This window comes from Malaclemys terrapin, chromosome 5 (assembly GCF_027887155.1).
Source record: "Malaclemys terrapin pileata isolate rMalTer1 chromosome 5, rMalTer1.hap1, whole genome shotgun sequence".
Classification (NCBI taxonomy): domain Eukaryota; kingdom Metazoa; phylum Chordata; order Testudines; family Emydidae; genus Malaclemys; species Malaclemys terrapin.
Window position 1 is genome coordinate 97,843,925 of NC_071509.1, and position 14,828 is coordinate 97,858,752.

At 40.8% G+C, this 14,828-nt stretch overlaps 1 protein-coding gene across 2 annotated transcripts in view; it reads right to left on the reverse strand.

Moving 5' to 3' along the window:
* The window catches only part of JADE1 (jade family PHD finger 1), a 62,668-nt gene extending 49,350 nt beyond the window's left edge, over nt 1-13,318 (reverse strand). The window contains exon 1 of one of the 2 annotated variants that reach the window (XM_054030368.1): nt 13,048-13,318. The gene's annotated coding sequence lies outside the window, so the exon portion shown is untranslated. The remainder of the gene's footprint in view (nt 1-13,047) is intronic. The other variant, XM_054030369.1, reaches the window with a different exon arrangement.
* Nucleotides 13,319-14,828: the final 1,510 nt, after the last annotated feature.

Here is a 14,828-nt window from a genome sequence, read left to right on the forward strand (position 1 = left end):
TTGCTGCTAGTACCTTCAACTTTTGTAAGAACAATTCCCACTTGAAAAGAGGGAAGTCTTGACCAAAACCTGCTGATAGTCCCAATAAAACTGTACAAATACCTCCTCAAACAAAATGACTCATATACAGAAAGGGGTATGGGTTTTTGGCTTAATTAACTCCCATTTTATCATAACAAAGATCTTGAGTAATGAAAGCCACAATTATCTTTTACTTCTCCAGGGAACCTGGTATAATAATAAGGGTTGATGCACTGGAGGATTTTCCTCCTTTGCGGCACTATGTAAAATCAATAAGATTGATTTATCTAACCCAGGGGTAGGCAACCTGCGGCACGCGAGCTGATTTTCTGTGGCACTCACGCTGCCTGGGTCCCAGCCACTTATCTGTGGGGGCTCTGCATTTTAATTTAATTTTAAATGAAGCTTCTTAAACATTTTTAAAACCTTATTTACTTTACATACAAAAATAGTTTACTTATATATTACAGACTTATAGAAAGAGACCTTCTAAAAACATTAAAATGTATTACTGGCAAGCGAAACTTTAAATCAATCAGAGTGAATAAATGAAGACTTGGCATACCACTTCCGAAAGGTTGACAACCCCTGATCTAACCCAAAGTGACTTACCGCATCAGAAATTAGAGTGAATATGGTTGTCTTTGAGATGCACAGTGGTTTTATGTTGCAAATGTTTGTCCACTAAAAGTTAATATGAAACCAAATACACCTCTACCCCCATATAATGATGTCCTCGGGAGCCAAAAAATCTTACCGCGTTATAGGTGAAACCACGTTATATCGAACTTGCTTTGATCCGCTGGAGTGCGCAGCCCCGCCCCCCTCAGAGCACTGCTTTACCACGTTATATCCGAATTCGTGTTATATCGGGTCGCGTTATATCAGGGTAGAGGTGTCGCTAATTTCATCATGACTTTTCATAACTATTTCAGAGGGCAACATATATTCAGAGGTGAAAGAATAATAATCAATTACACAATCTTCCCCCACGTAATTTCAGAAGTGAAAGAATAATAATCAGTTACACAATCTCCCACAATTATATTATTAAACTCTTTCTGAATCAGCAATTTCAGAATAAACTAGAACTTTATGCATTTAATAGACAGCTACAAATATCAAGTTCAAAATACATGAGTCAGGCAGCAGCCACAAAGTTTGGATATAGATTTGGATTAAGTTTAAAGGTTTCAGATCCAGGATTTGGTATGACCCATTATAAAGAAAGTTCATTTGCAAAATTCAGATTCAAATCCCCAAAAAAGGCGTGGAAAACATACCCCAGATCTATGCGCTTCAGGACTAAGCCTACTCACGAGCCTACACCTGTGCCCCAATTTACACCTCCTCCCAAGCCACAAACTCTACCTGCAATTTAAAGAAATATTAACAACACCAACGTAAAATTTTCTTACAGTGAAAATATTTCCTATGATTCAAGTAAAGAGGGCACTGAGAGACACAGTGAAAAAATAAAACACAAATATCTAAGCTGCATACCTATAGCCCTAGACATCCCTGTTGGCCCATCTCTGACATTTTCGCATTTCGTCCAATTATTATATACACAGAAATTGCAAATAACATTTTATGTACATTGTGATGCTCAGGTGCCAATCAGAGCTGATTCCAAGCATGCATAGTACAACTACTATTTAGATTTCTTTCAGACAAGAAATGAGAATAATATTTCTGTCCAGCTTGGACTGAAATACTAGACAACCTCTGGCCAAGAGCAAGGAGACTAACCAAGAACTTTGTATAAGGTAGCAAATATAATTTCAGTCTTACAACCATTCTACTCCTTTTCCTGAGTTCTTGCCCATCTATGAATGAGCATTTGGCCACACAGTATTCAACCCCAGCATGATCCCAGCTATTGAAAAACCAAAGCAAAAATCTACTTGGCACTAATGGAATAAAGTCAGTTATCACTCTACAATATATGTTCCCTGTAAGACAAATTTGTCCTCAGTTATGTGGGTGTAAATAGCAGGAATTCCAGTGATAATAAAAAGCAACAGAGAGTCCTATGGCACCTTATAGACCAACAGATGTATTGGAGCATAAGCTTTCGTGGGTGAATACCCACTTTGTCAGACGCATGTAATGGAAATTTCCATGAAGTTTAAAGGTTTCACGTCTGACGAAGTGGGTATTCACCCACGAAAGCTTATGCTCCAATACATCTGTTGGTCTATAAGGTGCCACAGGACTCTTTGTTGCTTTTTACGGATCCAGACTAACAGGCTACCCCTCTGATGAGTGATGATAAAGTTACTTCAGATTTAGACTGGTGTTAATAAGAATAGAATTTGACTCAGAATAGTTGAATATTATATTTAAATTGTTGGTGCAGTTTATCTTTACAGTAACCCAGAAATCTCATTTATTAAACCTTCAAAACAAAGTAATTCAGAATTATAGTTCACACTTTGTCCTTATTTTTTGTGACCTGATACTGCATAAGTCTTAGACTATTGATACACATCATGCATGATAAATAAGCACAAAGGCTTGATTGATATGGCAGTCTAGAACTTCAGAACTGTCCTAACTTTTATATCTTTAAGTCAAGCCTTTAGCATTCCTTTAACAATGTAGGTAGTGGCTTAATTTCTAGTGACATACTTTTAACATTAAAGATCAACCATCTTTCCTGGAAGTGAGACAGACCTACCAATATATAGTATGCCAATACCTATGTCTACTAACGGCTTTATTAGAGCTGCCCGTTTGCAAGTATGGTGTAGAAGGAAGTGGAGGTTGGGGAGCCCTAAAAGCACAGTTTTACTGGAGGCAGCCATGACCCTGCTGCTTGTGCTCCTGGATCACAAGGGGTGTTGGGACAATCAGTGTTGCTCTAAATGTTGCTCAGAAGTGAGGGCATGTCTGGATGGGGTGGAGGTCATGACCCTATGACTCCCCATCACGTGCAAACTGACTATCCACATCAGGGCAGCACTGGGAGCTGGATGGCAGACACTATACTTGCACAGGGTGCAACAAGTGCTGCTGCTCTCTGCTCTTCCCCAGAGCCCAGGAGGCATTATTCCCTACCAAGATATACCACCACCTGTCACATCACTCGGCTACTAAAGTTGCTCTGTTCTTCCTCTTTCATTGCACTGGCTCTACGAACTATAACACTGGTCTACAATTTTTGAGAAGTCGTCTGCTTCAGAGATAAAATGTGCTATTTATTATGTATTTTGATGTGCTGAATTCAAATATGACAATTAAAACAACTGATTGGCCACTGTTTCTAAGATATTTTTTACATTTTATGTCTATGTATATTGTGTGGATAGTAGAGTTTTAATCATAAATTGTAAACCTAGGTCTTTTCATGTGTTTATGGTTGCTTTACATGATAATATTTCACCTGTCCTGTTTATGTAACACTTAATAAATTTTATTTATATAACCCTTTTGCTGATTTTTAATGAAACAAAAGGCAAAAAACTATTATGTACATAGTTTAGTTCTATTCAGTGTCTACTCGGCGCTTCTTGGCTTGTCTCTTGTATTCATTAAATGGAGCATCTCTTGTCACTGTACAGCAATACAGTCTGCAAGCATTGATGGGCTCCGTTTGCCCTGACAGCGTTTCTCCATTGTTCCAATGTCCTGGTGAAATCGCTCGCCGTGCTCGCCACTCACTGCTCCGTAGTTCGGTGGAAAAAAATCTAGATGAGAGTGCAAAAAATGTATCTTTAGTGACATGTTGCAACCAAGGCTTTTGTATGCCTTGAGGAGGTTTTCCACCAACAACCTGTAGTTGTCTGCCTTGTTGTTTCCGAGAAAATTTATTGCCACTAACTGGAAGGCTTTCCATGCCGTCTTTTCCTTGCCACACAGTGCATGGTCAAATGCATCATCTCGAAGAAGTTCACGAATCTGAGGACCACAAAGACACCTTCCTTTATCTTAGCTTCACTTAACCTTGGAAATTTTCCACGGAGGTACTTGAAAACTGCTTGTGTTTTGTCAATGGCCTTGACAAAGTTCTTCATCAGACCCAGCTTGATGTGTAAGGGTGGTAACAAAATCTTCCTTGATTCAACAAGTGGTGGATGCTGAACACTTTTCCTCCCAGGATCCAATGACTGCCGGAGTGGCCAATCTTTCTTGATGTAGTGGGAATCTCTTGCACAACTATCCCATTCGCAGAGAAAAACAGCAGTAATTTGTGTATCCAGTCTGCAGACCAAGCAAGAGAGCAACAACCTTCAAATCGCCACAAAGCTGCCACTGATGTTGGTCATAGTTTATGCACCTCAAAAGTTGTTTCATGTTGTCATAGGTTTCCTTCATATGGACTGCATGACCAGCTAGAATTGAGGCAAAACATTGCCATTATGCAGTAAAACAGCTTTAAGACTCGATGAACAGTCTCCACTCATCTGGATCGTGAACGATGTTGAGGGCTGCCATCACACCATCGATGTTGTTGCAGGCTACAAGATCACCTTCCATGAAGAAGAATGGGACAAGATCCTTTTGACAGTCATGGAACATGGAAACCCTAACGTCACCTGCCAGGAGATTCCACTGATGTAGTCTGGAGCCCAACAGCTCTGCCTTACTCTTGGGTAGTTCCAAATCCCTGACAAGGTCATTCAGTTCACCTTGTGTTATGAGATGTGGTTCAGAGGAGGAGGATGGGAGAATATGTGACATTGATAGTTCAGGACCAGAAGTTTCATCCTCTTCCTCATCTGACTCAAGTGACAATGATTCTGGTGCATCAGGAACCGGCAGTCCTTCTCCGTGGGATACTGGGCGTATAGCTGATGGAATGTTTGGATAATGCACAGTCCACTTTTTCTTCTTTGACACACCTTTCCCAACTGGAGGCACCATGCAGAAGTAACAATTGCTGGTATGATCTGTTGGCTCTCTCCAAATCATTGGCACTGCAAAAGGCATAGATTTCCTTTTCCTGTTCAACCACTGGCAAAGATTTGTTGCATAAGTGTTGCAGTATATGTGTGGGGCCCACCTCTTGTCCTGATCTCCAATTTTGCAGCCAAAATAAAGGTGATAGGCTTTCTTAACCATAGTGGTTATACTGCGCTTTTGTGATGCAAAAGTCACTTCACCACAAACATAGCACAAGTTATCTGCACTGTTCACACAAGTACGAGGCATCTCTGCTCACTTTGGCTAAACAGAAATGTGTCCCTTTGCAAAATCAAACACTGACAAATAAGAGAGCACGACACTGTATGATTTCTAGAGCTGATATAGGGCAATTTGTTCAGCAGAGTGATGTAAGCTTCGTTATGATTGCATCATCCATGACTTCTAGAAATAACATGATGCAATTCATATCATGTATGCCGCAATACCAGCTTCAGATTGCATCATTCATTGTTTTGCCTAAAAAGCAAGTACTGTCCAAACCCAGTCATAGATTTATTCATAGATCCAGTCAAAGATGTATTTTAGTCATTTCTGGTTTAAATTGAGATCCCTTCCCTTTAGAACTCACTTATCCTCCGCCATTCCCAAGTCAAAGGTCGTATATACTGACCCAATAGCATATCTTGAAAACTAGAGCCAATCAACAATTTTAAGCATCATTTTCGTTCTCAGTGACCCAGAATTAGTAAAGTTTGACTACATTTATTTCAGAAGCATTCTGGCTGTAGAGCAGTGTAATCTGTCTTTAATTCATTGGTTATGTACACTGCTTTGAAGATGTAAAGCATTGGGCAAGTGCTGAATACTATTCAGACCATTTTAAAATGAATAATATTTAAAGTCTGGGAGGCGGCTTCTGAGCCATTAGTGTATATGACATAGTGACAATCCCTATTTAACAGAAATATTTGTAAAATATGATGCAAATAAATGACTAATTGGTAATCAAATACAATGTCCTACTTCAGAATCATCTCATACTTTCAAATCTTTGCAGGTATCCAGTAATAATATCCATCCCCCGTACATCTCTACACAACTGGCTAGATGCAGTAAAGACATGGAATTTCTGGCCTGCCTCTGAGTGATCCATTGCCAGAGGCAAAACACTGGATCTGAACCTACAGTGAGATACAGTATGGCAAATCCTCTGTTCTTATCAATATACGTTGATGGGCTTTGCTTTTCTTAGCGCTGTAAGAGGCTAATTTTAAAAAGGAAAGAAGGGACATAAAAATTAAACTAAAGGCCGATATCACATTTCTTGTTACACTTGTTCATCCACACAGAAATCAGTAGGATTGCACAGATATAGAACGGAGGGCAAAATCTGACCCCAGTTTTTTTTTTTTTTCAAGTAGGCAATCTAGTTTCCTCAGAAGAGAAGCCCAAACAATGTCATGTAAACAACGGCACAAAATGTACACCCACTCTAAATAGAATTTTTCATGCTTCAATTGCCTGGTAACAAAACTCCATGAATTTTTCCTTTTTTGGTTATTGAATCTGACCTGAAGTTCTTTCTAAGTGATGGGTAGGTTGGGGAAGAAGGTGTCACTGAAAAGTGGCAAATTGCTATTATTTTAATGACTAAACAGAAAGATTTGTATAATAATTATAAAAAAAAATAAATGTGCATCCTCAGGTCAAAGCTTTTATATATATCGTATTTCCCACCAGAGAATTTTTTAATGATTTTATGAACCTCTGTGTAAACAGAGTTTATAATTCAAACTCTGATACACCATTAACTATAACAGCGTTAATGTGTGTCACTATAATAAACTGCATTGAACAGCTGCAGAGACAGTAAGGAAAGAAAGCAGAATTATGATAGATGTACACCCTGAACACAGACTCAAAAATTAGCTTTTCTTGAAAGTAACAGACTAATTGCAATGATACTGACTACACTAAGACCTAATTATCATCAGCACACAATAGATCACTTCAAACACTTTTGTACAAATGGGAAGCAAAGAATAATCTAGTCTTAATCAACTGAATGGTAGATGAAGACATTAGTCTCCAATTACTATATCCCTTAAACAGCTTTTCTAGTTCCCTTCACCAACAGATACCACCCAGAAAACACTGTGATTTATATATTACAGACAGATATGTGAAAAGAGGTATAAACCCAAATCAAAAGTAATATTATCCAAATAAAATCTATGCTGATACTTTAGAACTCATCTTGATGAAGTTTAAAATACTCTGCTATCCCACTTTTTCATGCACACAAGAAATATAACTTGAGCTAGCATTCTATCTTTAAAGGGATATTGGGCATTTCTACAGTACAAAGGCCACAGAGACTTGATATGTGGAGAACAAGCCCTCACAAACTTGCATGGGAAATATGTGGGTCAAATATGTTTGCCATATGAATCTGGAATATTTCCATTGACTTCAGTAGAGCTATTCAAAATCTACACCAGGATAAATTAAAGCAGAATTTGGCTCTATCAGGTCAATTATCATTGCCTTACCACTTATGTACTCATTTGCACTGCAAAGTAGCATTTTACATTGCCTTTGCACTGGTGTAAATGACTACTCTGGGTATAGAAGAATGAGAAATTGGACCCCACCTATTAATTTAACCCACCCCTCACCCATTAGATTTATTGATTGCTTCAATCTAGAGTGAGCTGTCAACTGGGCCAATTCTAGCAGGTAGTAGCAGTGTAAAGAGGTAGCACTGAGCATATGGAAAAAGCATTGGGCAGATGATATTTTTTTAATATAATATTTCTGTGATCTAAAAATGAAACAGGAGAAGCTAAAAGGGAAATTTGCAGCTATGAGGGAAAGTGTTTATTATTATTTCATTGTAGACGTATGTATGAACCATAGCTTAAAACAGGCAGTGGGGAGAAATCTGCCTCTGGAGGGAGAATTCTGTCACTAAAATGCACACCCCTTACTGTCTGAACAGAATATCCCATTGAGTGTGAGAATCATACCAAACATATTTTAGTGTAATATTTATTAAGGTCTTAGGGCTTGCAAGCATGTTTATTTAAAAGAGAATGATTACCTCCAAAAGTGTTAATCCAAATCACAGTTAAATCTCTTTCTTTGGGAATGGGTGTGATACTAATCATCTTTTATTTAAAATAAAAGTTAAAATTGAAAATAAAAGGAAAACAACTGTTGGTAAGTTGCTATTCGATTATTCCAGGCTCAGCTTCTGGCAGTTGGAGAATCAGGAACACCCAGAGCATGGGACTGCATCCCTGACCATCTTGGCTAACAAGCACTGATGGGCCTATACTCCAGGAGCTTATTTAATTCCTTTTTGAACCCCATTACAGTTTTGGCCTTTACACCATCCCCTGGCAATGAGTTCCACAGGTTGATAGTGCATTGTGTGAAGAAGTACTTTCTTATGTTTGTTTTAAACTTGCAGCCTATTTATTTCATCAGGTGATCCCTGGTTTGTGTGTTACATGAAGGGGTAAACAACACTTCCCTATTCACCTTCTCCACACCATTCACAGTCCCCCCTCAGTCATCTCTTTTCTAAGATGAACAGTCTCAGCCCTTATTCATGTCTCCTCATATGGAAGCGGTTTCAATCCCCCTAATCATTTTTGTTGCTCTTCTCTGTATCGTTACCATTTCCAATAAATCTCTTTTGAGAAGGGGGGACCACAACTTCACACAGTATTCAATGTGTGAGTGTACCACGGATTTATACAGTGGCATTACAATGTTTTCTGTTTTATTATGTATCCCTTTCCTAATGATTCCTTACATTTTTGTGTGGTTTTGGCAGCTGCTGCACACTGATCAGATGTTTTCAGAAAGCTATCCATGACTCCAAGATCTTGAGTGTTACCACCCAATCATTTTGTTTCTCTCATTGGGATTATTTTTTCCAGTGTGCATTACTTTGCATTTATCAACAGTGAATTTCATCTGCAATTTTACAAGCGATAAGGTGGGTGAGATAAAATCTTTTATTGGACCTTGTTGGTGAGAGATACAAACATTCAAGCTACACAGAACTGCATATAAATCTACCATTTTATTGCCCAGCCACCCAGTTTAGTAAAATCCCTTTGCAACTCTTTGCAGTTAGCTTTGAACTTAACTATTTTGAGTAATTTTGTATCATCTGCAAATTTTGACAGCTCGCTATTCATTCCCTTTTTTCCAATTCATTAATGAATATGTTGAACAGCACAGGTCCAAATACAAATCTTGGGGGGGACCCCATTATTTACCTCTCTCTATTGTGAAAACTGACCATTAATATTCCCACCCTTTTTTGTTTCCTATTTTTTAAACCAGATACTGATCCATGAGAAGACCTTCCCTCTTATCCCATGACTACTTAGTTTGCATAAGAACCTTTGGTGTAATGGTGTGTGACCTTGTCAGTATTTCTAAAACTCCAGGTACATCAACTAGATCACCCTTGTCCACATAATGCTTGTTCATACCCTCAAAAAATTCTAATAGATGAGAAATCATGCCTCACCATTTACAAAAGCTGTGTTGACTCCTAACCCATATACTGTGTTCATTGGTGTGTCTGATAATTCTATTCTTTACTATAATTTCAACCAATTCGCCTGGTACAGAAGTTAGGCTTACTGGACTGTAATTGCCAGGATCACTTCCGGAATCTTTTTTTAAAAAATCAACAATACAGAGGCTGATTTAAGCAATAGTTTACATCCCACAGTTAATAGTTCTGCAATTTCATATTCAAGTTTCTTCAGAACTCTTAGGTGAATACCATCTGCTCTGGTGAGTTATTACTTGTTTATCAATTTGTTCCAAAACCTCCCATTTTGATACCTTAGTTCCCAAGAACAGAGCTCTTGAAAGCTAAATAATTGTCAAACAAATCATTTAATAACGTTAATAATTTGCCTATGTGATCAAAACAAATATTCACTGCTGGAATAGTGGACTGCAAATCTAGAACTGCCTTGGTTTTAGGAAGGCTTCCTCATTTTGGGAGGCTCATTCTGAGGCCATGTTTAAAGTCTGCTTTTCTGGTAATGAAGCAATTCTGCTGCTTGTATTCTTAAAACATCACCCTTTATTTTTCAGCTCTTTCTGGTTCAAATATACGTTCCCACCCGCAGCTCCTAGCATGCTGGGGCGGCAGCTGCTAAGAGGTAGAGTCATGTCTCCTAAACCCACCCAGCTTTCCCAATCCACACAACACAGAGCTCATTTATCGCCAGCCAATACCGGTGCCGTGGGCTCGCAGCGCCGCCGTGGAGGCTGCTCGTACTGTGAGGTCCGGACGGAGGCATCAGACACAAACAAAGACTGGGAAGGGAGGTGGAGAAGCCGGGAAGAAAGTATTATCCCCCTCCCCCAAGCAGCGCTGCTGTCGCTGGACTAAATCCTTCTAGCGATAATAGCACCTTCGTGCACGGCAGGCAAAAATCCCATCTCATCTGCACCTCTCCTGTTTCTCTCCATATGAAACTGACCAGATCTCCCCCGCCTCCTCCTGTCCCTCTCCCTCTGCTCCTCCCCTCCCACCAGATGCACCAATCCGCTCATCTGCAAATCAAACTTGATGCCCCCAGCTCAGCTCCCTGTTTCCCAAATCCATATCCTTGCTACGGCCATGCAACCCTCCCCATCTCCACCCCCCGCTCTCCATGTTGCAATGTCTGGGGAGGGTGAGGTGGGGGACGGTTTAGACTAGGATTGACTCGCAGCAGCACTGAGACTTGAGCTCGTTTTCTGTCGGTCTCTCCTCCCACTGCCAGACAGTTCTGGAAACTGTGTATCACCTCTTGTCATAGGAAACCATCCACCAGGCGGTGCAAACAAACACACCACCCTCTACCACCACCCTTCCCAAAATAATAAAATCCGCACCATAAACTGCTAATGAATAGCGAAGAAAAAAAATCAAGACCCAAAGCTTGAAAATCTGCAAAATCTGAGCATGCAACGAACAGAGTCCAGGGATACGAGGAGTAGCAGCAGGGCGGCTTTGTCTAATTTCAGCAACTGGAATAATCGCCTGCGCTGCACTCTGGGGACGCCAAGGATGGCCCGTTAGATCGAAATGATGCGGTTATTTGAAAACATCATAACCTACACCCATTTTCCTTGTCAAGCCTTAGTAAAGGAAGAGGGAGAGCTATTAAGAGCCAAAGTCTTCCCTTACACCTGTACAATCTCACAGACATTTTGCACAACCTCTCGATTTCATTAGTATATCCTTATAACTACATATGCATTTCAATATCATCTGGGAGATTTAAGAGCTTCATCGGCAATAGCCATTGCAATTCACTGTATTTATTATGGTTATACTCAGTATGAATTGTACTATTTATTTTAATGCATAATAATTGTACCCATCACCGTACTATTGGGGAAATTAATGTGGCACCCCAATAATTAATTCTACAGTGCACTTAATAGGATCGGGGTTATTCAAGTGCCACCCCCACTAAACGCAAGTGGCACCCTTGTCTGAATGCGACTGTACGGGGTAGTTGTGGGCTGAATCTAGCCCCCGATTTCTCCCTGAATGAACGAAAATGGCTTGCAGAAGTTGATATCAAGCACCCGCACGTGTTTGCTTGTGCAATGGAACCCCGCGTGGATTTGAACTCGCCAGACCCCGCGGGAGTGGGGTGGTGGAACTGGGAAGGATCGCATTGAATGGAGAAGTTCAGAAGCCTCTTGGCCGCTCTTACTGCCGCCGTGCACCTGCTTGCAGTGGCCCCTACCCCCTCCCAGACCCAGCACAAACCCCGCCTCCTTCCCGCCGGGGGAGGCTAGCGGGGTGTCGAATCTCTGCAGCAAACGAGACCGTTCCGACGGGATTGAACCTCGGGTCAACATTCCAGCCCCTGCCCGCATCCATCATTCTCAGCAGCAGCAGCGCTGGGCACCGGGAGAATCTGCTGCCACCCAGCAGAGCCCGAGCAGCCAACCCCCCCGCCTCCCCTCCACACACACACACACACACACACACACACACCTCCTCCCTACTCAGACACACACACACACACACACACACACCCCTTCCCTCCATACACTCACACTCTCCCAACACGTGCACTTCAAGGCTGTTACAACTTGCTCTCCAGCAGGAGCTACTGCACACTCGGACTCGGCTGAAAATAAATGGATGTGGCAATATGCTAAACTCTACACCTCCTCCACAAATGCCCATTAGTGCCTAAAATCACAATCGCATCAAGTTCACGACTAATTGACCAACGCTCTCCTGCTCCAAAAGGAAACTTCTGCCTAATTTCACCGGTCAACGGTTTTTATACTTTCCAAGCATTTTTTTTAAACTACTGCAAGTAAAATCCAAACACGATTTGGATGAATGTAATTGCAAAGCTGCCTGCACACAAACACACACCCTCGCCGCCCTTGAACTGATGCAATGGATATTTTGGACATGTGGGTGACAAAGTGACAGATACTGGCCATGGCCACCCCTCCCCCTGTCTATAGGTCTATATCTAAAAGGACCTGCGCTCTGCCATTGCCATCTGTCTACCAAGTTGATACAATGCTTTTTACTTTTCAACCAGGCTGATGCAGCATTAATTAATTCAGGATACTCCCCTTACCACTCATTTAAAAAAAAACCTACAGCAAAGTCAAATACATAACTAAAAAACCTAAGTGGAGAACTGTGATAATTTAGCTGGTGCATCTTGAAAGCTGCAAGAGCCTTATTTGCCATTGCAAAGTCTGCAGCAAAATGAAAACCGGCTAGCAGAACACTCCCTACATCACATCGTTTCTCAAAGCTGCAAAATAATCATCTATTTCCTCCTCCCACCGCTCCCTCCCTCCCCAGCAATGCACAAGTTGCTTGTGGGATAGTGAAGCTGCAACTCAACTGCCTCCCCTCGCTCCATATCAAGAAGCAAATCTTTTGGCGCCATATTAATGACGTACTATATTATTTCCACTAGGCAGCGACCTTCGGCATTAAATTGCTCTCTAGCTGCTTCTGGAGAACTCCAAAGCAAAGCAACAAAACCCCATCAAATATGGCTGTGCTGGCTGCTCCCCCGGCTCACTCTGCGGCGGCGGCGAGGAGGGGAGTCAGAATCTGGACACAGTTACCTGCTGCTGCTGCCGCGATGGTTGCCAGTGAGGTTGGAGTTTCTCTGCGCGAAGGGGTCTGTGCTGCCTCATGAGTTCAGACAGGCACTGGAGAGTGGGAGCAGATTGTGGCTCCCTTCACACACACACACACACACACACACACACTGACTGACGTTTTTACTTGTTATGGAGGAAGGACTCTGTGAATCAAACTCATTTCTGGGTCACTGCTGCCACAGGGGGGAGCTACTTTAATCCCCTGCCAAAACTAGAAGGAGAGAGAGAACAGAGAGGGGGGGAAACAGGGTGGGGAAGAGGAGAGACTACAACACTTAGGAACTGTCTGATTTAACTCTTCACAGCCCTCACTGGAGAGGTCGTGCTCCATTTACAATTGCAGGGAGGTGCCTTCATTTCTGAATGGATTTTACTGAAGTATCTCCCTCTTGTGATGAAGAATATTTTGCACTGAGACGTTTCCAGTCGAACTCACCCGTTGCTTGAAGTCTTACTCGTTCAAAATTGTTACTCACTGCTTGAGATCAGCCCTGTATTCCACTCCTATTATCATATATATTAAAAACAATAGACGATTTGCATCTGGTAATGATTTATACATGTTTGCACAAAGTATTGCTACTGTTATTTTTAATATGTACTAATGAACACTTTTTTCCAAATATCGCAAAATATTTCACAACTGTTAATTTATTAATGCCTCACACCATCCCAGCCCCACTATTTTTTAAAGGGAAACTGAGGCACAGAGAGATTAAATAACTTGCCCAAATTCATACAGTAAGTAATAGTCACAGCAAGGATTAGAATTGACTTCTGATTCTCAGTCCCCCCCTCTAACCCTTCTGCTTCTCAAACTTTACCATAGGATACTGGGGAGAGAAGGGTGAAAATTAGGCCAAAATGCTTTGAAGCTCAAATTTAGTTCTTTTAAAATACAATTTAGAAAAAATGTATTATGAATCAGTATCAAATTATTTGCCAAAGTTTTCATTATGAAAAAGAGGGCATTTAAATGCAGAACTGAAAATAATTTTTAGTATAAAATGCTTTTCCTCAGTCCATTAGTTCATTTTCTCTGGGAAAACAGTGGAATCTCTTCATTTACACACAGTTCCTGGGTATAGCCAGGAAAGAATAATGATACAGAGAACAGGTATTATAATCTCAAATACAGAAATAAATCTGTCTGTGGAAAATAATTCCAAAGACAGTAAATACATAATTACACGTTAATGCAGCTCCCCAGGGCGATACTTTTACCTTGTGTGCCAGAAAGTCACACCTTAGTTCAGCAAATCATACATCTACCCATCCATCCACCTGCAGAACTGTACTCATTGTTATACTTTCTGAAATATACAAAACAGAACTACAAAAATATCCTCTTTTTTGTTAATATGTTTTCACTGTGAAAACAAAAGAAAACAAAAAATAAAGTTTGTATTTGTATATTTATTTCCTCCCCAAAAAAGCAGCATTAGCCGTCTTAGGTTTGGGAGCCTAGAATGGGTCTCTCTTCCCCAGCTTTTTATTTATATGTGTTGTTTAGCTTCATTCACATACCAATGTAAATCTATTATCTAACTTTATTATTCCAGGGTCTTAAGGCCCAAATCTGCCAACATTTACTCAGGAGAATAATGTCATAACTGCACCAGTATCCTACTGCTATAATTTAGGCTACCTGCATGCCTAAAGTTACTCTCCTGAGTGTTTTCCAGGATCAGTGCCTGGAAACACTCGTGGTGGCACCCTCACACAAGGATGATTGCCTGTAG